Genomic DNA, 25,542 nt, shown 5'->3' with positions numbered 1-25,542 from the left:
TGTGAGGTAGGGATCAGCATTTTTTCTTTTTCCTCTGCAGAGGTAGACACTTTGTCCATTGTTATTCATTAAATAATATGCATCACTCATCAAAATATGTATGGTGTATTTTGTCTAATTTTAAGAATTAATTAAAATATTTAATAATTACTATTTGTACTTATTTAATGATTAAAATATTAACTTTATGGGATAGATTTGAAACAGAGTCTTACATTCTTTGACGATAGCTCCTCAATAATGAAAGCCTATCCTTATAAAACAACGGGCTCTGCCCTGTAAATGTGTTACTCCTGTCACATGTCCGTGGCATTGGGAATGTTCGCATTACCCACAATGCATTAGCAGATGGCTGCCTGGCATCCCTGCTGACGTCGGAGGCAGAAGCTGACTCCAGCGGGGCAGCAGGGGCAGGTCTGCCATTGTCGCCTCACCCTCCCAGTGACAGGCCACCGCTACCACACTGCCAGCCTCCCTTCAGCTACGCATGGACCATGAACAAAGCTTCTGCCACTGGGCTGTGGGAGGATGGTGCACGTGGCTTCCATATGAATGATTTAAGAGGAAACTGTTTGCCCTCTGATTCTACTTCTGTCCCCCCAACCTTTGCTGGGAAGGGGTAAGAATTTGTCACTCGGGTTTCAGAAGCCGTGTCTTGAGTTTGGCACTGCTGCCTGCCTAGACCACCATAGTCTTTGATATCTGGTAGGAGAGAGGACTCATGTGTGTTCAAGCTGCCTTCCACTTGCTCATTAGTTGATGGCAGCTTGGCCTGCACCAGGGAATGGCAGGTGCTTGGTCTTGGGCACAGCAGATGGAGCTGATGGGTGAAGGGATGAGCCAGGTCCTTGGTGGGCTTTGCAGTTGCCTAAGGGTGGGGGCCTGGACAGGGAGGGAGCAGAGACAGTACAGGGGTCTGGCCATGCCCTGGGGAACACAAGTAAGTCGGGGCCCGGGCAGGAGGACGGTTTGCTGGGAGACGAGTTGTGGTTTGGGGGCGCATCTCCCACTATCACTCACACTGCCTGTGTGTGTGTGTGTGTGTGTGTGTGTGTGTTTAAGATTTTATTTATTTATTCACAAAAAACACACAGAGAGAAGCAGAGACATAGGCAGAGGAAGAAACAGGCTCCCTGCAGGGAGCCCAATCTGAGACTCAATCCCAGGACCCTGGGATCATGACCCGAGCTAAAGGCAGACATTCAACTGCCGAGCCACCCAGGCGTCCCTGCCTGCAGTTTTCTGTACATTAGACTTCATGGAGGATTGGTGGTGGGAATCTAGGAGCAGAACAAAACATTTGTAAAAGTGACCGAACATAGTACATCGTTAGGTCTTCTAAGCACATTTCTTCATCTTTTCTAAGGTTAAATGGTTATAACATCAGACCTTCTGGAAATGATGTCTCCTTCTCTATGCACTTCCTTCCTGGCCTTTCCCCAAACCCTGGTGGTCTTCGCATCCCGCAGACTTCCATGGCGGCTGTCATCTAGCCCACCCAGTACACACTGCTGGCATGGGCGTGTGCGTGAGCGGTAGGTTTCCTGGGCACATAGTGTGCACACCCAGAACCATGGCAGGTGGGCTAGGCCTTGTTCGAGGTTTGGGGTTCTTGCCTCAAGGATGCACACCTGCTCCTCCAGAGACGCAGCCTCACAGCCTGGCATCCTGACAACCTGCTGTCTTCCCTCGGAGGGAAGGTGTCTGCAGGCCTGTGGGGGCCAGCTGCTTCCTCATGAGATGCCAGAAGCTCCCAACTGCCCAAACCCAAACACTATCCCAGGGTTTGTGTGATCTTTCTATTCCAACTCCCCAAAAGACTTAGGCACCATATTTGAGAACCCTTTGTCTGAGGACTTGTTATATTTCATGGTATGTGAAAGGGGCTCCTGTGTGTGACATTATTCCTTGAGCCTGGGTAACATGAATGGATAGCTCTGCTCCGCAGTCCAAGGAAAGCTCAGCATTACACTCACCTTTCTTCTCGGGATGACTGTCAAGGCTGGTACTGCGTCCAGGGGACCCCCATCTGAGCCAACTGGCACAGCTCAGATCCTCCTCAGGGCCTTCCTGCTACCCGGGGCAAGAGGCTGTCTGATATCTTTGCTGTGGGACGTGCTGGTACAGGAGAACACTAGACATGAAGTCACCAGAGGCTGTGCTCTCCAGACTACCTAGTATGCTGTGACAGGTTCAGATTCTCTGGGGTCCTGGCCCCCTGGGGCAGCAGGCTCGAAGCCTGGGGTGTGGGAGCAGACTGGTGCAGGTGTCCATGGGTGTCCATCTCCCCCGACTCCCCCACTGACCCCCATGACTGTGCTGGCTGTTGGTGGTCTTGTGATGGGGGTGGGAGGGGTGGTCGTCTAGGCAGAATGGAAGCCCCTCAAACACCAGGAGCCTCTGACTGTCCATGCCAGCCACCAGTTGGAAGAGATGGGATCTCATTTTGAGTCTTCTCACCTTCACAGTTTAGGTGAGCGTCTCCCACAACATTGAGGGAAGGTTGCTGATTTTCTCCTTAATTCTTAGTGGGGTTTTCGGGACCTGGGGAATAGGCTGAGTGCCCTGAAAGATCGTGAGTGCTGAGAAATTTTCTGCAGACTAAAAGTTCCCAAACACATTGAGCTGGTGGTTTGAAAATGTGCTTTTTGCCCACATTTCTCTTTGCAGCCACCACAAGACAGAAGAGCACATGGGGGCGTGGGATGTCCGCCTCCGTCTGTAGCCAAACACTCCATGGAGAACAGCAGGCACTCACGGGAGGCAGTGTTTTCATAGGAAACCCAGAAACAGCAAGCCTGTGTTTTTTCAGTGTTTTCCTGTGAATCCCAGAAGCTGGTTCGCGTGTGCAGGTTCTGGGCAGCTGTGCAGGCCGCCGGTCCTCCCGGAGCGGGCGCAGCAGACAATCAACGCGCCTCTTCCTGGCCTCGCGCCTCTGAAGCACTTTCCTGTGTTTGCCTGTGATCCACTTTTCTAGGTCTGGTGTTGCTATGGTGTCGCCTCTCCCAACCCGGGATTGCCGTCTTCTGGGGCCGTGGTGGCACGGGCGACCTGGCAGGTGGTGTGTGCTGGGCCGCTGGGCACGGCAGTCCACAGACTCACCTGCGCTCTTCCGGCTCCGGTGCCTCCCGTGACGGACGGAGCCTCAGCAGCGTCAGAGGCAGGGAGGCTCGGCGGGCAGGCGTGGCTGCGGAGGTGCAGCCACGACCCTGCCCTCTGAGCCCGTGGAGTCTGACTCCCAGGGGGGTGACGTCGGAGCCCAGCCACTCCAGACCCGCTGCTGCATGCGGGGGCTCCTTCCAGGGACCGACCGCTGAGGGGCAGGGGCTCTCCAGCAGCTGCCGGGAGAGAGGACGGGCTGTCCCGGGGCGTGGTGGGCGAGGCCGGATGGCAGTGGGACTCTTGTCTTGGTTCATCTTTCGGGTCAGCTCTACCCTTTATCCTCTGTCTGATTTTTTTTTTTTTTTTTTTTTTTTGTCGTTGGAGAGGAAACGGGGCTTTTGTCCTGAAGAGTTTGCGGGGTTCCTGCTTTGCTGAAGGCGCCTCCGCCGAGCTGGTTCGCCCGCACCTTCGTCCCCGTGTGTCAGATGCCCTGGCAGCTGCATCTGGGGCCCGAGCAGCGGGACTGCTGGAAGGTGTGCGTGTCCGCGAGGCATTGCGTCCTCTCCGCTGTGCTGCTGACGCCGCTGCTCAGGCGGGCTCGGGGAGCCGTGGTTTGAGCTCTGTCATCGTCGCTCATCTGGGAGCTGGGACACTTCTCAGGGCCACGTGCCCTGGCACTGTCAGTTACGTGGCAAGAGAGGCCGAGGGCACGTGAGTGGATTCTCAGAACCCTCCAGAGGGGGCACTAAGGGCTATGGTTTTGAGACTCCACATTGCCCCTGGGATTTGACATGGTTCCTGTGTTTTGAGCCATTATCATCCTTCCTGGGGCTTAAATAAGACCCACTGGGAGCTGCTGGGAGCTGCTGGGAGCCTCCTCCCCCCGTCCCTCTGACATGGCCCTGCCAACCTGGGTAGCTCGGTACTTTCCTGGTGCGATAAGGTGTTCCAGGCTCGTCTGCACATTTCCATTCCCTGTCCGGCTTTCCCGCAAACCTGGCTGCTTCTAGAGGCTGGTGGTATTTATAGGCCACGGCCCCCGACACTGTGTCACCCCATGTTTAAGAAGGACACGGGAGGTGTCCACGGGGCACAGCCAGTCCCCTTGATGTCTGTCTGTCCTCGCAGGGACGTGCGGCCCACCGCGGGCTGCCTGGCTTCTCCACGAGGGGCCGCAGCCCAGCTGGACGGTCTACTCCTGACCATGACCAAGGGCGCGCTTTTGCTTGCCTTACACATTTCATATTTTCCACATTTTATTTATTCTAGAAATGACGTTTTGCCTCATAAAAAGAAACATTACTTTATATCAAGGGGTAACATTTTGTGCTCAGAACTCCCAAGGAAGGTGCAATTTTCATGAAAACGGCAGCATACAATGCTGCAGAGCTCAGCTCAGGAGCATGGTGAACAAGCATTGCGCTTCGTTTCCCTGGGTCCGTCGGCTGTTTTGCTGTGGTCGAGGCAGGTGGCCTGGGCGGTCAGCGGGCTCCTGTGCCCTGCGAAGTGACACGAAGGGGACGGTCTTGAGGAACATGGGTATTAGAGTGGCCTCACCTGCCTCCTGCGACGCCTCGGTCCTCCTGCCTCGGTCCCTGGGCGGCCAGCTTCCCCAGGACGTCTCTGACCAGGAGCTCGTTCCCAGCAAGCAACCCCCGGGGGTCCAGCTGTCGTGGCGGAAGGAGGCTGTTGGCAAAGAGGCTGCCGGGAGAGGCAGCGAGCAGGGCTCCCCTTCACTCATCATTTCTGGAAGACCCCTCTCCCATCACATTACGATCCTACCTCCCAGTGACACGTCACCAGAAACAGCCGTTGGAGTGAGAGGGAGCGCGGTTGGTGCAGGCCACCCCAACCGTGCAGTCCACGTGCGCCAGGAGCGCGTCCCTGCGCGGCCCGGGCTGGCACAAACCCGCTGCAAAGTCGGGGCTGAAAGAGTCCTTTGTTGGTCTGGCTTTTCTTGCTTTTGCTTATTTCTTGTGTCTCTGTTCTGATTTTCTAGTGAGGTTTCCTGGAACAATAGCTTTCTCTTATAAACTCAATTGATTTTATGGTACTCAGAAATGTTTTTCATAAGCACCTCACTGCAAAAATATTCTTCAGTAGTGTCTGCCAGCAAGTTGACATGAAAACAGAGTTGAACTCACTCAACCACTTTCCCATGGTTCAGTCCATTGGCCCATTTCTGAGAATTCAAGGAGGTCTGGCCGAGGACCAGAATCACATTGTGGGAAAGTCCCCTGATCACGGCCCGCTGTCACTGGCCCTGCATCCAGTCACATCTCCGCTCGGGGCCGGGTGTGAGACAGACCACAGTCCTGCTGGCCAAGAGGCCACGGCCATGGTCCACACCACCACCACCACCACCTGGGCCTAGATGCACAGCATCCCGGGGGGCCTGTGACACTCACGTAGGACCCAGCCTCAGTCCTAAAGGGAAGCAGGCTCTCAGCAGGTGTGTCTGAGAGAAGAATGGAGACACTCACCCCACAGGTTCCCTCTCCCTGCCAGTCCCCCCTGGTGACTGTGTCTGTGGCTCCAGGGACCCATCCTGAGCCGGTCACCAGCTCAGCCTCCCGGTCCTGTGATGACCCAAACGTGGCATTAGTTAACAATTGCCCGAACAAATTGTCCCAAGACTTAGTGGCTTAAAATGAGCCCTGGTCATTATCTCAGCCTTCCAGTGGGCTGTGGGTCTGGGTGAAGCTTGCGTGCAGCCCAGGCTTCGGGGTCTCCTGTGGGGCTGCAAGTCAGCAGCCAGCGCTGTGGTGTCATTGGAAGGAGCCAGGGGGGAGAGATCTGCTCCCGAGGTCACTTCCATGGCTGGGGTCAGAATTTAGTCCCTTGAGGAATTCTGGACGACAGGGCTCGGTTCCTGTTGTGAAAATAGACTGTGAGCAAGACAGTGCCATGCAGCCTAACCTCACAGGTGACAAACTATCACGTTGGCTGCATTCTGTGAGTCACCGGCTCTGGCCCACCCTCAGGCACAGGGTGTGCAGTCAGGGGAAGGACCGCGGGCAGCCCCGGGCACGTGCACGTGAGCAGTGCTGGCCACTACGACATGCAAGAAGTCAGCTCAGCATTCTGCAAAGATTTCTTTGTGATAAAAAGAAATGGAAAGAAATGACCTCTGTTTCCACCAGACATGCAGTATCTGGAAGTGACCTCTGGAAAGAGGACCCACAGGTGGATCCGTGGGGAGGCGGGGAAGTGGGACACAGGCTGGGCGCCACCTGCCTGTGGACTTCCTGTCGTTGGTGGTGACGAGTCCACCTGGAGTGAAGCCAGTTCCAGTCTAGGCTTTCTGTTGCTTGGCACCAAGAGTCCTAAGTGCCGTCTCCCACGACCATGCTCCCAAGCTTTCTTCCTCAGCGTAGATTTTGGTGGCTCAATGTATCCCCTTAGCCGGCGAAGCCTCCAGCCTTACACGGAGGAGAGCCTCTGGCATCCTTGGGCAGGGCTTGATCATCGCCACTAAACCAAGGGAGTCAAGAATGGGTTAAAATAATTATGACAATTAGATAATTAGGTTTAGTTCCTAGATTCAATTTTGTTTCTAGATGTTGTTGATTGCCTTCTGATAGCTGGCTATGTAGGCTGGTGGAAAGCACAGGGCGGGTTAGGTAGACAGTGCACGGTTGTGCACAAGGGTTGGGGAGGCCGGTTACCGTCAGCCCCCACCAGAACTGTGTGGTGCTAGACCTTACGACACCGGTGAGCTGCACCTCGAGGAGAGCTGAGGGCACTCGAGGGTGAGCCCGGCGCAGACGGAGCATGTGCATGCTTCCATTAGCAGAGACATGCGAGTGCCCGCTGGCTCAGTGTGCATCACTGGCTGGGAAGCCGAGGCTCTGGAGTGGGGCTTGGGTAGAAGGGCATTACCGCGCCAGCGTGGTCCTCTGACTGGATCCGGCCAGTAGGAGGCAAGTTCAGTAAAACTTAAAGCCCTTTGCTCACTTTCTGGTTACAGTTCTGGAAGCCCCGCCTTTGCCCATCCACGTTTCTTTTCTCCAAAAATGATAAACGAGCTTCAGTGGCAAAGCTAGAAACCAGCCTGTGAGGTCAGTCATCTAGTTTAATGGAAATACTTTTCCTGGGTAGCCCGGGTGGCTCAGTGGTTTAGAGCCGCCTTCAGCCCAGGGTGTGATCCTGGAGACTCGGAATCGAATCCCACGTCAGGCTCCCTGCATGGAGCCTGCTTCTCCTTCTGCCTGTGTCTCTGGCTCTCTCTCTCTCTCTCTCTCCGTGTGTTCTCATGAATAAATAAATAAAATCTAAAAAAAGAAAAGAAATACTTTTCCCAAGTTGTGTTCCCGACTGTAACGCTGATGCAACAGTCACTGACGGCTTCCAAGCCCCTGCCGTCATTTGGTGCTCAGGCATTTGTTGGGACACTTCTGTGCCCGGCCCATGGACTCCTGGCCACCGTGGAGGCTGGAAATGGTTGGGACAAGCAACCTCGGGCTGGTGCGGCCCACTAGCCCTTGTCCTGGGCAGTCCTTCCTGCCCTGCTCAGGGACCACCTAACTACCGGATGGTGGCATTTAGCTCATGGGAGTCAGCTTGTCATTTGCACATTGTTGCACACGGGACTGTGGAATCCTCCTGCACCCCCACCTGGAGAAGATTTTTGACAGATGAGGCAGGAGTCGGTTTGCACACACTCTGTTCCTCTGGCCCTGCCTTGTGAACAGTATGAGCTCATGCAAGAGGTGCCCTGCTAGCGACAGGCTTGAAGATGGCCTCAGACTGGCATCCTTCCTTGTCCTTGGCTCTTCCCAGGCCCACTCTGGCTCCAGGGCCCATGGCCCTCAGAGCCAACCTTTGTCCTATATTCCACCTTTTTTGGGTGAGGGCTCAGGGAAGGTGTCATCCAGGCACAGAAGCGACTCTTGGAGGATATTCACCCATTGTGCAGATGAGATGATGGATACAGGAAGTCAAACTGAAGGGAATCCCTAGGTGGTGAGAAAGTAGAGTGTCAGGACCCCACAGTTCAGCATCAAAGCCACATTCTGCAGCTTCCCTTGCTGTTGGGTCCAGGTGTATAGACAAGATATATGCCCAGTACCACACAGAAGAGATGACCAACCTATCTGGGCAGGGCTCTGCCAACATCGATTATCATCTGCAAGCTCCCCTCTTGCATGTGGCCCATGTGGGCACCATGGGGACGGAGATTCGGTCTGTTTTGTGCACAACACTGTCCAGAATATAGTGGGGGAGGAACACATTATTTCTAAGTGAATTAATGAAATGGAGTAAACTGCTGCAATTTGTTGAGGTTCTCCTATAAACAGGGGCCGGGCTTTGTGCTTCATGTGTGTCTGTGACCCAGTAAGCCCCGACTCCCCTTCGTGAGTGACCTGTGGGGGTGGCCAGTGCTGAAGGCCTACTCTGTGGCTGCACACAGGCTGTCCTCAGGGGAGGGCTGCAGGCTCTCTCCCCATGGGCCTGGCTAGTGCCAGTGCGGTGTAGACCTCAGGGTGATTCACAGCCCAGACCTGATGGGCCGGCACCCCAAGGCAGGGCCCATTTCTGAGGCCCAGATGCACACGTGGGAAGATTGCACAAAGCAGCAGATGCTTTTGTAAATAAAGTTTTGTTGGAGTACGGCCATGCACACTCCTTTACGTACCATCTACCTCTGCCTTCGAGCTGCAGGGTGGAGATGAGTAGTTGCAACACGGAACACATGGCCCATGAAGTCTAAAATACCTTCTGTCTGACAAATTGTCTATTTTGCATGTACTTTGGAGTCCCAGAGGGAAAAGGGGCAGCAAAGAGAAGAAATATTCAAAGATATTGCTTAGAATTTTCCCCAGATTTGATAAGAGAGTCAACCATACGGTTCCAAAAGGGTCAGTGAGCCTCAAGCAGGAAAAAATGAAGAAAACCAGCAAATGGGCAGATCACAAAGTACGAGTCCCTCCAAACAGAAAGAACAGCAACGTGAGCGACTGCTGATGTTTCATCAGGAACCATGGAAATTAGGAAAAAATAATGGGTTTTCTACTAGAATATTCCATAGTCACAGAGAATATTGCAGGAAAAAATAATGGGTTTTCTACTAGAATATTCCATAGTCACAGAGAATATTGCACACCCATGAAGGTTAAATAAAAAGACTTTGTAGATAAACAAAAGCTAAATGAATTCTTGCCACCAGGTCCTCCTACGAGGGAGGCTGAGTGATCTGGGAGGGAACGGAACATTCATACCTTTCTCCCAATTTCCTTAGGAATCTGTTGAATAAATAAAAATAATTTTAAAATGTATTCTGAGTTCTGGAACATAAACAGATATAAAATATGTGATGTATACGCATAGACCTCAAAGGGAAGGACCAACCACGTGGTGCATGCAGTGCCACGACATCCGCTCCAGCAGACTGCGGTGTGCAGCAGGTCCTGGGTGCACGGCAGCGGGTCAGAGGTGCACAGTGGTGGGTCGAGGGTACATGGCGGTGGGTCCTGTGTGCATGGCGGCAGGTTAGGGTGCACGGTGGTGGGTCAGGGGTGCACAGCAGTGGGTCCTGAGTGCATGGCAGTGGGTCAGGGGTGCATGGTGGTGGGTCCTGGGTGCACGGCGGTGGGTCAGGGGTGCACAGCGTCTGGGCCAGGGCAGCCACTAGGGACACAAAGCTGGAGAAGTAGCACATATCTGATGAAGTGCCTCAAAGTCACGAGGTGCAAGGAGAGTGGTAGGGAGTAGAGAGGAGCACAATGTTTTCCCATGTGTGGGAACACGTTGGAACCTGCTGGAAGCAGCTGCAGCCGTCCCTGATGGGGGTCTGTAGCATTAGACAGCTGTATTTTAGAGGCGAAACTCCATCATGTCTTCTCTCAGAGTTTAGATGGAGGAAAGGACAATAAATGTGAAGAAAGTAACAGAAGAGGAAGAAATCAGCAAAATACAAGCCAGACGTCCCAGAGAACACATGGCCCGAGGTCAGCTTTGGCATGTCCCAGACGCTGATCCAGAAAATGCCAGGAGGCACAGAGGGGCTGGTCCTGTGGGTCCTGCCAACGTGGGAAGAGGAGGGGGCAGGTGCCACGTCCAGCTTCCTGCGTGCACGCGCACACACACACACACACACACACACACCCTGTGGGCTCTCTTTCCTTCCTGCCTGACCCCCTGCCTCATTCTTCTACCCCGACTCCTGTGTTCACACACGAATGTATCTGCATGCACACTTACACGCTCAAATGTCAGCACGCGCCCAAATAGTGGCCCGAGGGCTGCGGCTGGGGCTCCACAGAACACATGTGCGGCCGTGAACTTTGCTGATTCTCATTCCACACACACAGCTCCCATTGCACAGGACGGAGGGCTGCACACACCCCAGTAATAGACGGTGAGCAAACCCCATAGTGCTCCCTCGACCCTGCAAAGAAGCAGAGGCTGGCTTGGCACGGCTTGGCACGGATCAGTTTTCCCTAATGGAGCTGCAGCCCAGTGATGTAAGAAAGTCCCGGAACCGTGCATGTATGTGGGGCTTCCCTCTCCTGCTGGGGGCACCGGCCACTGTGTGCGTGTTCCCCGTGGCCCAGCTGAAATCCAGCCCACCTCTCTCTGGGAGCCAAGCTCTCCTGGACAGCCTGCTAGCTACTGTGGGCCAGTGCTTTGTCCACCAGTGAGGCACGGACATGCGCACACACCTGGGATCTCTTGACCGTGGACGGTTCTGAGTGTGGCTTTGTGTGAAGCTGCTTGAGTCATTCAGTGGGTATTACGGGCACACTTCCTCCGGGCCATGCTCCACAGATGATGAGAGCCTTGGCTTCTCCTTCATCAAATGCGGGTAATAACCAGGCCCCTGGATGTGAGAGCCCGTTCCCCTCTGCTGGCTCCTCTACGGCCTGCCGTTGGGCCAGGGGCTGCGTGGGCAGCCAGCAGGTGGAGCCCGCACAGCTGTTGGCACACACCGTCCCCCGTCCCCCGTCCCGGGGAGCCGCCCTCCTCCCGCTGTGAGCACCTCTCCAGGTTTGAACTCAGGCAGTGAGTGTGCCGTCTGTGGGATGTAGTAGATGTGGTGGCGCTGCTCACAGTGTACCACACGGGACCTCTAGACCGTCTCTTCCCCCCGGAAGTGGGTGAAGGATGGGGGGATGCTGGAAGCCTCTTGCAATGTCTGGCCTGGTCTGGGCGCAGGCCGGGTGCAGGCAGCACATCCCCCAACCAGTCTGCTCCCAGGGTTGGCCCCAGGGCCTTGCAGCTCCTAGAGGCTCAGCACCGAGCCCTCTCCCTGACTCAGTTGCCTTGCCCCATTGTGCCTCCAAGGTCCCTGTCGGGGACAGAGGCTGGGGAGGCAGGGGTGATGAGCCAGGCCGGACGTGGCACCCTGGGGTCTCCTCCCCAGGACAGTGCGGTCAGCCCTGGGTAACCTGTGGGCCCCGGGAGGAGGGCACTGGCCAGACGTGGCATGGCCTGGATGCCTGCCCCTGCCCTGAGGTTGCCCTGTCGAGTGCCATCTCGGGAGATCACGAAGCAGGAGCTGGGGGGTTCCGTGTGGCCGTGGTGGGGGTCTAGTCCCCACTTTGCCCCCCTGGGACGGACACTCCTTGCCACATCTCAGTTTCCATGTCCCATGAAATGGGTCCAAGGGCACCGTCTAGATAAGCTGTCTTCTGCAGGAAGGTGGGAAAAGCTAGAGTGAGCGAGCAGGGAAGCCGTGGGCAGGTCTGTCCTTCAGTCCCCCTGACTCAAGCTCTGCTGCCTCGGGGGTGAAGGGGGAGGCACCTTCCTCTTTGCTTCCCACCCACAGAGCCCCTTCCACCATCTCAGAGGACAAGCGCCTTCGGGGGGGTGGGGGGGTCCAGGTGACTCTCCATATCTGGAGCCCCATCCAGTGAGGGGGCCCAGGGGGCAGAGGCCCCCCCTTTGTTTGGATGGGCAAAGAGGGACAAGGGCGCCCCTGACCGCTCAGAGCACAGCCCCACTGGCCGCAGGCGCTTGGGGGTCTGCTAGCTCCTGAGAGGAGGTCTTGCCTCTGTCTGCTCTGTTTTCTTATTCTTTTTTTTTTTTTTTTTTATCTCATCTTTCAGACGACCCATTTGAGTAGAGCCTGGAGACGTGTTATTAAATTGTTAGTTTCCTTCAAGAAAAAGGATTTACAGTAAACAGGAGATCTGTGATTTTAAAAGTGCATTTAGTTTAATCCCAAGTGTTTCAATTATCCAACAGAATATTAAATCCTGGCGGGCGCGGTGCAGGCCGTGCTCCCCGTGCCGGGGGTTACGGTGGGGACAGATTAGTCAGCCCCGTGCCCCGGCTTCCACACCGCAGACGTGCTGGGCTCATTTCCCCGCCGTGCGCGTTCCGGGGATGCTTTAAAGCAGAGATTTCTCCACGGTTACTCCGAACATAAAGATGATATATGCACAGCATAAACTGTTTTCATTAAGTATGAGCTTATTTTATAAAAAAGAAAATCAGACAAATTAGGTTTTCTTTTCTTCCATCTCTTTCCCAAGGAAGATTATTTACAGTAGATTTTTTATCCCTCCCCCTTCTATTCCTCCAAAGGCAATGAAAACCAATTCTGAGAGCAGAGCAGAAAATCAGTTTTTAATCAAGGAAAACAACGTGTGGGACGTAGCGATGTGCTGCTCACCTCAGAGATTCCAGCAGCTGCGGGCTGCGCACCGCCCACCGCACGCGGGCCTGGCACCCGGTCTGCCGCCGCCGGGCTCTGCGGGGCTCTGTGGCCAGGAGGGCTGGGTGCGGTGGGGCAGCCAGCAGCCCCTCGCTGTCGCGGGAGGGGTCTTCTGTCCACGTCAGGGCTTCCCTTACACAGAAGTGGGAGGCTCGTGTCACCTGCCTGCGATGGGGACACTGTGGCCAACACGGTGCCTTAACAGGCACGCTGCCGGGGGGACATGGCTCTTCTCTGTGCTTGTGTCCAGACCGGGATGGGGATCAGCGGTGGCTCAGCTGGGAACTCCGAGACCCCCAAGGGGCCAGTATCTCAGAAGCTAGCCACAGCAGCACGGGTCTGGATTGCCGACACCCTGAGCTGTCCGGGGCCCAAGCAGCCGTGCAGAGCGGGGAACACGTGGCTTGTGGTGTTTGGTCACACAGCTTCAGAAGGGAACAGCGTCCCGGCGAGTCAGCCCTTCCTGAAACTTTGGCCACTTCTGGTCCCTGGTCGGGTCGGGGTGTCAGGGGAGTGACCTCCACAGCCGAGTGGGTAGTACCCCACCCGACACCCAGACCCTTGGAGCTCAGCCCCCTGCTCAGCCCAGAGGGTGAGGAGACTTGGGGCGGCGTGTGGGGTCCCTGATGCCAGCGTGGCCTCAGCTGGGCCCTGCTCTGCCCTGGGAATTCCAGGACTCCCTTCCTGCTGGGAATATTGGGAGTGGCCTCCCACCCCTGCTGACACCTGCCCTGGCGTCCCAGGGGACCCTGCCCATCATGCGAGCTCACCCAGCACTGCAGGTGCTCACTGGCCACTCTCGGGGGAGTTTGCTGGGTGTGGGGACGGCTGCTGGAGGCAGATTCTGGGTGGGCCTCCAGCACTCCCCTTTGCAGTGCGTCTCCTGAGGGAGGCAGCTCATCCTGCATGCCCCTGATGGCCCAGAGGTTCAGGGCACCGAGGGGTCCCACATGCCAGGGCTGCTCCATAGGGACTGGACTGGAGTGTGTGAACGAGAGCAAGGCCTTGTGGGCATGGGTTGGACCACAGGACCATGCGGCTGGAACTGGAGCTGTCGATGCAAGTCCTGCTCTGTGGCTGGTGCGTCCTGGAGCAGAGCAGGGAGCTGGAGGTGACTGAGGGTTCAGAGGGGAAGAAATTGGAAGGTGGGGGTGGAGACATTCAGCATCCATGAGGAGGGTGGCTGGTTGGGGTGTCCAAGGGAGCCCAGCCCAAGTGGGCAGTGCCACCTTTCCCAGAGAGGGAAGTCTGCTCTCAGCCTCCTGCACATGTAGCCTTCACAGGCTGCACCCTGAAGGGAGACTCACACCCCCAGGGCCTGAGTCCTGGATCCTTCCAGAAGTCTGTCCACTTCCCGAGCTCAGTTGTGAGCTGTCACCACGCTGACTGTGTGCAGCTCCCTCGTGCTGAATGAAGCTCCTGGGCCCCAAGGGTGTGGGTGGTTGGGATGTCCCCACCATTGGCCCGCCGTCCAGGAAGGGCTGTGGTCATGCAGGAGTGAAAGGGGGGCAGGAGCCCAAGGGAGCACATACTCTGTGCGCAACGTGGGCCTGTCCCTTGTCTGGGGACAGCCTCTTCGAGGATGGGCCGCTGCCCACTTGACACTGGATGTCCTAGGGCTGAGGAAGACTAGACAGAGCTCCCTGTCCTGCACCACCTGGAGGGAAGGAGCTCCCTGTCCTGCACCACCCGGAGAGAAGGAGCTCCCTGTCCTGCACCACCTGGAGGGAAGGCAGTCCCTGTCCTGCACCACCCAGAGGGAGGGGGGTCACTGTTGCCTGGGGGCCTAGCTGTGAAGCTGTGAGCTGCTGTCTGCAGTCCTGACACGTCTGGGGTCTATGGCAAACTTGGCCACACACAGTGAGGACAGGTAACACATTCTGGTTCAGATGTCTCCCGAAGGTGGTAGTGACAGCATGGCCAGCTCCCCACCATGCAGGATGCTGAGGGGCCTGCACGCCCACCTATGAGGGGCTGGGGCTGACATGGCTCTCTGACCGCAGCACAGTTTGCATTCTGTGCGCTTCATGTCTGGATGGAAAGGAAGAGCCGGAGGCTCCTCGGTGGCTGGACAGGGGATGCTCCACAGCGATCTGGCTCCACACTCAGTGGACAGACGGGCCCATGGCCAGAGAGGAGCCACTCCGCTGAACTCTAGATTTTAACCAGCCTAACTGCCTCACCAACATTCTCTTGTATTTTTCTGAAATAAATGCAAATATTTTCATTTCATCCTCGAGGAACCTTAGCTGACTTTGAGAAAAAGGTGTCCTTTTCCTGAGAAGGGGAGGCTGGCAGGAGCGAGAAGTAACGGACTCCCGGGAGGCCACACAGGACCGACACGGTGACCTCTGGGCCGCCAGGGAACAGATCCTGCCCTGTGTCCCCTGCAGGTTCTCCTTGGGCGCACGCTCTGGGTCACTCCTCTGCAATGGGCCCGTCACTGCTCTGAGGAGGGAAGGATGTCCTTCCACGTGTGTATGCACACCCACGGCCAGACAAGGGTGACTGGCAGCCTGGGACAGAGCCTCCTCACCTGTGTGTCTCCCTGCAGTGTTACCGCACTGGCCAGCCCTCCTATGACCTGTTCCCCAATGGAGGCCATGCGCCCGGGCTCCCTCATCCCTGCAGGATCAGCCCTGGAGCAAGTCAGAAAACTCCAGCCCTGCAGCCCTCAGTCCCCACATGTGCAGAGAGGGGCAGGTGGGTGGCTTCGTGCCCCGTGAGGGGTGGGAACACAAGACATTCAGAGGGCCTTGCACACATGTCAGGGCCATGCCTTACACTCCCGACCCTTTCTCACTGGGGTCCTGGGCTGGCGGGAGCACATCCATCTCTATTATCCTGCGTCCACCTCTCCCTCTGTTACCTGCTCTCTCTGAGGGAAGAGATGGTGCTGGCTGGGCTGGCTCAACAACACGACAGCTCTCATAAAATAGTGTCTTTTGATAAGTTATAATGCTCCTTGTAGAAAGTTTGGAAAACACAGAAAAGATGAAAGAGGCAGCTAAAAACGACTGTAGTCAGGGCACTCAGAGATGAGGTTAACAAGGTGTCTGTTACGACGCATTAGCGCCGGCTGCCACCATCCCCAGCTGCCACCATCCCCTCCGGCAGGCGGTGCCCCGAGCGCACTACCTGGCCCTTCCCACCCTGCTGCAGGATCAGCAGCCTTTCCCCGCGAGCGGCCACCCAAAGGGACACCCTCCTGCCCGCGACGGCCGCCGCCGTCTCACTCATCCAGCTCCACATCACAGCCAAGCAGCCCTGCAACACCAAGTGCCTGGGCGGGTCGTGTGCTCCCAAAACCTCATCCACAAAAACAGGTGGTGGCCTGTTACCCACCACATGTTTGAAAAGTCTCTAAATAAAATCCCTGAGATCTCATGTGTTCAATTAAAAAAACACTATTTTAAAGGACTTTTTCTATTGTTCCCACATCTTATCTGAGCGTGTGTTTCGGGAAAATATCAGAGCGCCCCTTGCTTCCCCCAGGACCTGTTCCCAGTGAGGGAGACGCGACCTTTCTAAAGATCTCCGTGCACCTGGGGCTTGGGGTCGGCAGCGTTAATGGTCCTCCAGCCAGATCTTCATCTCCAGAAGGTGAACTCTTTTAAAACTCATTACTTTTCATGAGAAAAATAATGAACCATAGAAACGTTAGCCTGGCGGGCATCTCTGTTTGGGGAAAGGGCATCAAACAGGACTACTTAGGGAGACCGGCTCAGCGAGGGCTGCCCCCCAGGACGCCCAGGGCAGGGGGCTCAGGGGAGGGGGAGTCACATGGGGAGCAAGGCCCTGGGCTGGGGTTCCCCTAACGGCGGTGCCTGGTGGTGGATGGTCTGTCCTTGTTCTCTTGGAGGGGCTGAGCCCCCAGCTGAGGCCGCCAGCCCCGGCTTCACCTCTGGGGCTGCAGACACAGGAGCAAACCTGTAACTAACAGGGTCCGAGGCAAGGAGGGAGCCTCAGGCAGCATGTGGGGTCCCTGGGCCTTGGCAGTACAGGGATGAGCATGAGGGAAAGGGTGCATTAGCCTTCTGTGGCCATAAGAAATGTCACAGACTGGGGGCTTGTGACAACAGAAATCGGTACTCATGAATCTGGAGCCACACATGTTCTGGGGGACAGTCCTTCCTGCCTTTTCTACTGCTGGAGGCTCCAGGGCCTCTGGGCTAGTGGCCCTGTCCTCCGGTCTCTGCCTACACCTTCACATGGCTTCTCGCCAGTGCTTGTCTGCACGTTTCCTCTGTGTCTCTTGTACAGACACATGTCATTATTTAGGGCTCACCCAGGTGGTCCTGAGCAGCTCTTGCCTCAAGTCCCTAACTAGCTTACATATGCAAGCTCTGTTTTCCCAGGTAAGGCCTGGGGATGAAGACATGGATGCGTCCTTTGGGGGCTACTATTGGGCCCACTGTGAGCATCACCCTTGTGCCCGAGAGCTCGGGCCAGCCAGGGGAGCTGTCACGTCCGCAGAGATGGGAATGTTGGGCTCACCAGAGTCACAGCCAGAGGATATTTCGGTGCATTGTTGCTTCTGCGAGCCATCCAGAAAGTGCCCTCAGATACTCCCATCTCCTGGGTCCAGGTGGAGGCCGCTGTAGCTACACTGTAGCCCAGTCTCCTGCTGTTCTGAATGTGAGTTGAATTGGGCAGCCCTGGCCTGTTGGGATGGAGCCTGGGAACTGCTGAGAAGAGGTTTGTGGATTGATATTCAGGAAAAGTCCTGAGTGAGACGATCTGAGGAGGAGAGACTAGTGAGGCCTAGCTTTTAGCTCCTGGCCCAGCTCCTCGCTGTGGACATAGTCTTTGCTGAAGGCATAGATTCATTTTTGGAATACACCCAGGGAAAGGTAGGTGGCCTCTAAGCAAGAATAGAAAGAGGGGTCGGCAAAGCTGTATCCTCTAAGAATTGAGCTTGGTTGCTAATAACAGACACTGGGAATGACAGCAGCTTGAATACAGTAGAACAGAACTTTCCCTCTTCTCAAAGGGGCTGGAGGAGAGCAGCCTGTGCAGTCACGGAAGCTTCAACCTCCTCAGGGACCAGGGCTCCTTCTAACCCTCTGCTCTACCTCATTGACTGCCATCCTAAGTTTGCTTCATAGTCTTACTGTGGCGGCTGATGCTTCAACCATCACATCTGCATTCCAGGTGAGAGGCAGGGAAAGAGAGAGAAAGGTAGAAAGGGCCTTTGCTGAAAGCTTAACTTAGCAATGTCCTCTTCCATCTGCTTGTCCACTTTATTTGATGATGGTGCTGATCCTAGATGACGACTAGGCCACGAGGAAATTTTCATTCATCTGCAATAAAATGATACAATTAAGAAAGAAAGTATTTCTTTGGACTAATTTTTATTTTTATTTATTTATTTATTTATTTATTTAAAAGTTTTTATTTATTTATGATAGTCACACACAGAGAGAGAGGCAGAGACACAGGCAGAGGGAGAAGCAGGCTCCATGCACTGGGAGCCCGATGTGGGATTCAATCCCGGGTCTCCAGGATCGCGCCCTGGGCCAAAGGCAGGCGCCAAGCCGCTGCGCCACCCAGGGATCCCTGAACTAATTTTTTAAAAGATTCATTTATTTGAGAGACACAGAAAGAAAAAGAGTGAAGGTGTGAGTGGAGGGAGGGGCAGAGGGAGAGAGAGAGAGAGAATCCTCAAGAGAGAGAATCCTCTGGGATCCTGAGATTGTGACCTGAGCTGGAATCAAGGGTCAGCCATCTAACCCACTGAGCCACCCAGGCATCCCTTTCCTTGAAAAAATTAAATGAGTATTTAATTTTTGTTCTTCTGACTTTTTTGGCATTAAAGTGTTACTTTCAAAATGGTGGAGGAAGTAGATTGTAATGATGTATTTTGCTCATGTCCTTTCATTTAAAAAAAAAGATTTTGGGATCCCTGGGTGGCGCAGAGGTTTGGCGCCTGCCTTTGGCCCAGGGCGCGATCCTGGAGACCCGGGATCGAGTCCCACGTTGGGCTCCCGGTGCATGGAGCCTGCTTCTCCCTCTGCCTGTGTCTCTGCCTCTCTCTCTCTCTCTCTGTGTGTAACTATCATAAATAAATAAATAAAAATAAAAAAAAAAGATTTTACCTATTTATTTGGCAGAGTACGAGAGAGCACAAGCAGAGGGAACAGCAGAGAGAGATGGAGAAGCAGCTTCCTCACTGAGCAGGGAGCCTGACAGGGGGCTCAACCTCTGAACCCCAGGATCATGACCTGAGCTGAAGGCAGATGCTTCATGGACTGAGCCACCCAGACGCTCTCTCCCTGACTTCCTAACACACTTACCCACTAGTTTGGGATAAATCATTTTTATTTACTGCTAAGTCAAGTTATGTCCTGTGATTATTTTTCCTTTGCCATGTGACTTTGCATTTTTCCTGGAGTTAATATTTGCATGATTGTTTTCATGACATGATCTTCTATGAAGCTAGTACTACATTTTCCACACATTCTCATCCTCTGTCAAATACCTAGTAATAATGTTTCCAGATGTCCAAACACATCAAGTAGTGTAACAGCCCCCCAACCTCAACGCCAGCCCCATGTCAGGTAACTACTGGTCTGCTTCTATAATTTTCTTCTTGTAGTTATTTTTTCCCTTTTCTAGAACTTTTACATAAATGAAATAATTCAGTATATGCTCTGATAGGCCTGGCATTTTCAGCATACTGTTTTAGTTTTTTTTTTAGCATGTTTTTGAGGTTTGTCTACATGTGGCACGAAACAGTGGTTTGTTCCTTATTATTACCAGTAGGATTCCATGATGCCTATGCTACATTTTGTGTACAGATTCACTGGAAGATGGATATATGGTTTGTTTCCAATTTTTGTCTATTACGACTGAGGGGGCCCTGGAGTCTCTATTGATGTGTTTTCACACTATCCTCATGGGTTCAAAAATTTTGTATGTATATCACGATAAGAAACCTCAAAATTCATAAAGAAAAGATGAATCTTACAGGAGGGCCTTCAGAGCCTCTTTGATTGTCTGCTAGCATTCTTAAGTATTTATTTTATGGGAGTTCAGTGGGTTGCTGTATCTGTACCCATTACTCCACTTAGGTGACAAGCCAGCACAGGTGGCAATGCATGGTGTCTAGAAAATGAAGCAACAATCAGCTGGAACATATGGTTACTTTTTTTTTTTTTTTTTTTTTTTAAAGAGAAAAGACCAAAGTTGTATCCAAAGAAAGACCTTTCCCTGAGAAGAGCAGACAAAAGCAGCCAGGAAAGTCCCCACCTAGGGGCACTTGGGATCCACATGGTCTTCCATTAGCGCACCTGGATCTGTAACTCAAGGTGATAAAATCGTGTTACTTCTGTCCGAATGGGCTCTGGCTGGGCCGTGGCCCTCTGGAGGACCTGCCGCTGCTACTCGGGGATGCTCTTCCCTTCCTGGAAGCAGTTAGCAGAATCTCAGCAGACCCACGGCAATTACTGTGGGCTCGTTTCCAGCCACTGCACTTCCAGGTTTCCTCTCTGGAGCCGCTGGGAGTTCAGTAGGTGGCACGGAGGTGGCTTGACCATCCAGGCATCAGAACACTCCTCCTTCCACTCGGGGGAACAGGGGCTCCCTGTCTACTGCCTGTGCCGGGCTTGCTCCCTCGGGGTGTGGGTCCCAGGCCGGCTGCCAGGGCCTCTGAGACATGCTCACCTCCCCTTCCTCGGGGGCCTCCTGCCTCCTGTGTGCAGAGGCCAGTGAGTGATGCCTTTCCCTCTGGCCCATGTGGAGATGCAGCATGAATTAGGTCTTCTTTGTAAAGAACTTAAGTGAGTTTGAAGGTTTTTTTTCTGCCTGGGAATTTAGGGCAAAGGCTTCTGGTTCATTTCCACCCCCTGGAGCATTACTTTCTGCGTGTTTGCTGATATGAAGGTGTTTCCCAGCGTGACTGAGGGAAGTCACCTGAGCTGAGTGTGTGTGGAAATAGAAGAGCTGTACCACTTTGATTTGCTCCTACCTCTTCTTGACTCATCCTAATTACTAGATGGTTTTACCTTGCGCTAAAAATCAAGAGAGGAGTCTGTGTGGCGCCTGCTCCATGGCACCGAGCTCTGTGCCAGCTGTCCTGATGCCTGTCACACAGGATCCCACAGGGCAGGACTGACCCCCTGCCCATGGCCTTGCTCGGGGCCTGGCACATGGTAGGCATGCCATAGATATTTCTGACTGATTGGATAAATTCATGAATAAGAAGCGTAAGGGCAGGCACTGGCTGATGTTAATGTGACCATGTTCTGACATTTTTGCCATTGTTCTTTTAGTGAGAATGTTAGAGATTTGACTGGGATTTTTTGAGAGATTTTGGACATGGAGAAGGGCCATCCTGGCTTTGCTTTGTAACCTGGCTGTCTCTTTCTCCTAAGTCAGAATGTGCCCTGACAAGCTGCGGGTAACTGAGACTGTGCACAACCCCAGCCTGGTTCTGCCTCTGGACCTCTGGAGAGCAGATGGCCTGGAGTACGCCAGCCTGTGGTGCCATCAAATAGCCCATGATGTTGAGAAAGCTTGGAACGAAGGCAGAGATTTAGATCATGAAATACAGATTATTGCAGCCAAGAGTCTCAACTAAGCCCTCCAAAAGTGTCCGTAGGTGTCATGTGACCAGGCAGATGGGATATCCGAATAACTCAACAGAGTGTAGGTCTTGGCAGGACACACGCTGGCTCAGAGTGCACCCTATCCAGGGCCCAGCTCCCCGAAGCCTTCCTTGAGCTCAGCCTGTTCTTGGGCCACCAGCACACTTGCAGCAGGAGTCCTGCTGAGCTGGTGACTGAGGTCCTGTCCACCCGGTCCTCGGTCAGGCTGCCCTCCTCCCAGACACCCACATACTACCTTTAGCAACTGTCGGCCCCCAGGCGTCCCTGCCTGCCCAGGGGTCTGGAGTGAGGTCCCCAGCTCTCCCTGTTGTCACCCTTTTGTCACTTGGGTAACACCCTGTTCTTAAGAGGTGTCGGGGGCACTGTCCTTTGCACCCAGGGGCACAGAAGACCGCGTCAGGAAGGGCTGGTGGAGGACGGGCCACTGCAGCCTCTGTCTCACTGAGGACAAGACGTTCAGGGTCCAGTCATGGGGCCCCTGCCGTCCTGGCACAGCCGGGCCATGTGGGGCATCCAGCTTGTGGAGGAAGCCGACAGTGGCCGTGGGGCTTTGGGAGATGTCCCCTCCCTTATGCACATACTAGAGATGGCCAAGCCACATGTTTGGGGGTCTTTGGCATTAAAGTCTTGCTAAAGCACCAAGGGTAAGACGCACAGGTCTGCACTGGTTTCTAGCACGAGCGTGGCTGTAGACTCTGGGCCCAAAAAGTTCTTAACGTCCTTCTTATCTTTGCAAACAAGGTGTTAAGTCTGTGGAGAAGCAAAACAGTCTTAGTGAAGTCACTGCTGGAGCCTGCGTGGAGCAGGTCGGCCTGCACGTCTTCTCCATCCTTACCACCAAGTTATTTCCACAAGGAATGCATATGTGGTGATATGTCCCTTAAACTTGATGATTTACTTAGTGTCTTAGTCTCTCCCCTTCCCTCCCAAGACATCCTGAGGGAGGGTCCTGTCCCTGAAGACTGACGGTTGCTCTTCCAAAATCCCCATTTCCTCCTGCGTCCCCATGGAGAGCTGTTGCCTGTGCAGGGGAGGTGGAGGTCCAGGCGGAAGGAGGCCATGTCTCCACCCCATCTCCACTCAGCCTGAATCTGTCCATGCTTCAAAGCAAAGGCATCAGATGGGGGCTGGACGGCATGGCGCACCCAGACCTTTGTGGAAGCAGGAACGAGTGTGGGGCAGACCGACACCGAACCCCAGGTCTCAGGCCGAGTCAACAGCATGCACGTGCGGCCCCTTGCTTTCTGAGTCTCTCCACCTACCCTCTGCTTTTCTTGGCCACTCAGTGTGGCCTCCACCCCCGAAGCGTCTGACGCTGTGCTGTGGGTGTGGACATGGGCACCGTCAGTGGAGACCAGGCTTGTTGAGGCTCCGCAGGCTTGAGGGTTTATGGTGTAATTTGTGGAATTAGAGAAACAAGTTTTCTGCTTTTGAGGTCCTTTGAGCATCAAGGGAAGGGCTGAGCGTCGGGCATGTGGTCCCTGGCTCCCAAAGCCTGGGCCTGATAAGCTTCTGGAAACAACGGTGCGCCTGAACCATGGTGAGGAACCAGCCAGCCACCACCCTTTGATTCGGGTTTTAATGGCATTAATTTCCCTCAACATAAACTCATTTAATATAAAAAGATTGTAATTCCCAGCATTCGAGTATCTTTTTTTTTTTTTTTTTCCCTGTCCACCTAGAGGGATGTTTGGGGAGGAGCTCGGGGGAGAGATGGTCTCTTCCAAGCAGGCTGCACTGGTTTTTTCCTGCTGAGGTTGATGCATAATTGAAGAGCCAGCACTGTGGCATCGGGTTCTGGAGCTGGGGAACTGTCCCAGGGCCCGGTTACTGCTGAGACCTGTCCAACGAATAATGTCCCTGTGTGGGATTTACAGGCCTCTGTGGTTGGGAGTGCTGGATACTTAGACCAAGAAGGAGAGAAAGGGTCCTCCTCGCAACCTGGAAACAATCCCTTAAGTTCTTATCCGCCCGTGACGGTGCCCCACGTTGGTGGATGTGTGCCCCACGAGATGAGCAGGGCCATCCCTGCTTCTCTGCTTGCTGTCCTCCATGAGGGAAGACTGGGGAGCACTGTGCCGTGGGGCGCCCGATGACCAGGCTGCTTCGGGAGGAGCTTCTTGTGCTGACCAGCTCTTGAGTACCAGTGGCCTCTGTGGCCTCCCACGTGGCCTGGTTGGGAGCATGGACCCTGCGCTTCAAGAGGCCTTGCTGGTGCCATGCAATTAGGTGGCAAGGGCTCACTGAGCCCCTTCCAGAAGCCTCGAAGGGCAGCATTCAGGGGTTGCAGGGGAATGGGTTATACCACAAGGGGGGGGGGGTGGAAACTTCCAGAAGGTTCAGCCCTCATTCCATCACCCTTAAGTGTCACCACCTTTTGGGAAAAGCGAGAGCTTCCCAGGTTTAGCCTGTCCTGGGATTCCTGCAGGGCTCCCGGTTGGACAAACATCCCACAGAGAAACCAGGGGCCCTGTCCACAGAATGCCGCTAGCCCGGGGGGCTCCTCCCCTGTCATTCCCGAAACCTTGGTCTTGGACCTGGGGGTGGTTCTCAAATCCCGGAGCCCACACTCAGCACACAGAGGCCCACAAAGCCAGGGATCTTTATGGGAGCACTGCTTATGTCTGTCTCCCCACGGGATCGTCGAGCCCTTCCCAGGGGCTGGTGCTTGGGGTTCGTCCCCGTCTGCCCGCTGCTCAGACACTCACCTGCTCAGATGCTTGCCGAGTGTCCTTTCAGAGATGGGCCTCCGCTTCCCGCTCAAAGCCAATCGAAGGGCAGGAACTCGGGGGCTCTCTCCCCACTGTCCCCAGCCAGCCAACAAGCCCCCAGCCACACCCCTGCGGCCCCAGTCCCCTGGGGGTCACCTCCTGCCCTGTGTCCCGTTCCCTGCGTCCGCTCTGTGTGCCCCGGGCCTGGCTGTAGTTGGCGTGACCGCTGAAGCCTGTGACGCCAACATGCCACTCCCACCTGAGGACGCCCAGGTGTCACATCGGCCTGCAGAGAATTCCCTGTCTCCCAGTGCCTGGGACTGGGCCTCGCAGCCATCGGGTGCTGCTGCCACATGGCTTTGTCTATGCGCCTGGGCGTCTCCGCCGGGTCCTCACAGGCTGCGTCTCCTTGCCGCGGGATCTGAGCTTCTCCCACTGCCCACCACATGCGTGGCGCCACCTTCACTGCCGGGCTGGCCGCCCTGTCCCTCATCCACACCCGCACTCCACTCTCCCCTTGCCCGGGGGGTGCTTGCTTCTGGTTTGTGGTTGGTGTCTCCATCCCTCCTGCCTGGCCTCAATGCCCCGTGGCCCGGAAGGTCGTCCCCGCCATCCCGAGCACTGGGTGCAGGGGCGGGGTGTTTCGGGATGGCGCCAAGGGTCCTAGACCACTGTCAGACCCGCCAAGGGGCTTGTGCCACCCTGGGGTTCTGCTGTAGATACGGGAGCTGAGGCCTCCATGGCAACACCGGGTCTCCTGATGGTTTGCCGGGAGCCTCGTGCCCATCTGTCCTGTCCAGAGGCCTCGAGGCGGACACAGGGGACTAGCTGTGGGGACAGCAGAAGGGACGCCCGCCTGTTGGATTCCCATCCCTGCCGTGCACCTGCCCTGCGGGGAGGACGGGGGCCGCTCGCCCCACCGACCCCCACCCACAGACTGACCTCTTGGCCTGCAGCCCAGGGAGGCCAGGAGGCCCCAGTGTCAGCAGTCGGAAGGGACAGCAGCGTTTCCGTGCTGTGACAGATCAATGGCAAGGAGAGAAAGCAGGAAAATTTCTTTTAAATGCCTCAAATCTCCTGGGTTATGTTGTACAGTGAAATGAATACACGAGCCTCACAGAAAATATATCTTTCAATTTCTCAGAACTGTTGTTTACGGAGAATACAGCTCTAATCAACTGGGATTTTAGAACTTCGGCCGTTTAAAGGAATGAAGGCTGAAGGTATTTTTTTGAATTTTTAAGTCCTACGAGTCCAAGTCAGAGAAATTTGAAATCTGCAATATTATTTTCCGAGTGATTGTATGTTTGTGGGTTCCACATTTATGGCCTAAGCCACATGGGGAATATCTTTGCTTTATCCCCGAATGTCTGTGCCATTCAATAAATACATCTCTCTCTCATCCGGCATGCTTTGCCGACATATTAAGTGGTAATTTACTGAGCAGAATGCCGTCTTT

General features: G+C 54.7%; 1 long non-coding RNA gene across 4 annotated transcripts; it reads right to left on the bottom strand.

Annotated features, from left to right (window-relative positions):
- Window positions 1-12,689: 12,689 nt before the first annotated feature.
- LOC144302378 (uncharacterized) lies at window positions 12,690-24,796 on the bottom strand. 4 transcript variants are annotated; one of them, XR_013369237.1, is made up of 6 exons: window positions 24,583-24,796; window positions 16,309-18,066; window positions 15,633-15,727; window positions 14,296-14,420; window positions 13,534-13,878; window positions 12,690-13,251 (listed from the first exon to the last, which is right to left on the bottom strand). It is a non-coding gene; the product is annotated as an uncharacterized LOC144302378 (long non-coding RNA). The 4 variants fall into 4 exon arrangements; XR_013369239.1 differs by lacking the exon at window positions 15,633-15,727 and having other exon boundaries at window positions 13,534-13,850; window positions 16,287-18,066; XR_013369236.1 differs by lacking the exon at window positions 15,633-15,727 and having other exon boundaries at window positions 12,691-13,251; window positions 16,287-18,066.
- Window positions 24,797-25,542: the final 746 nt, after the last annotated feature.

This window comes from Canis aureus, chromosome 31 (assembly GCF_053574225.1).
Source record: "Canis aureus isolate CA01 chromosome 31, VMU_Caureus_v.1.0, whole genome shotgun sequence".
NCBI lineage: Eukaryota > Metazoa > Chordata > Mammalia > Carnivora > Canidae > Canis > Canis aureus.
This window is presented reverse-complemented; position numbering and strand designations above follow the sequence as displayed.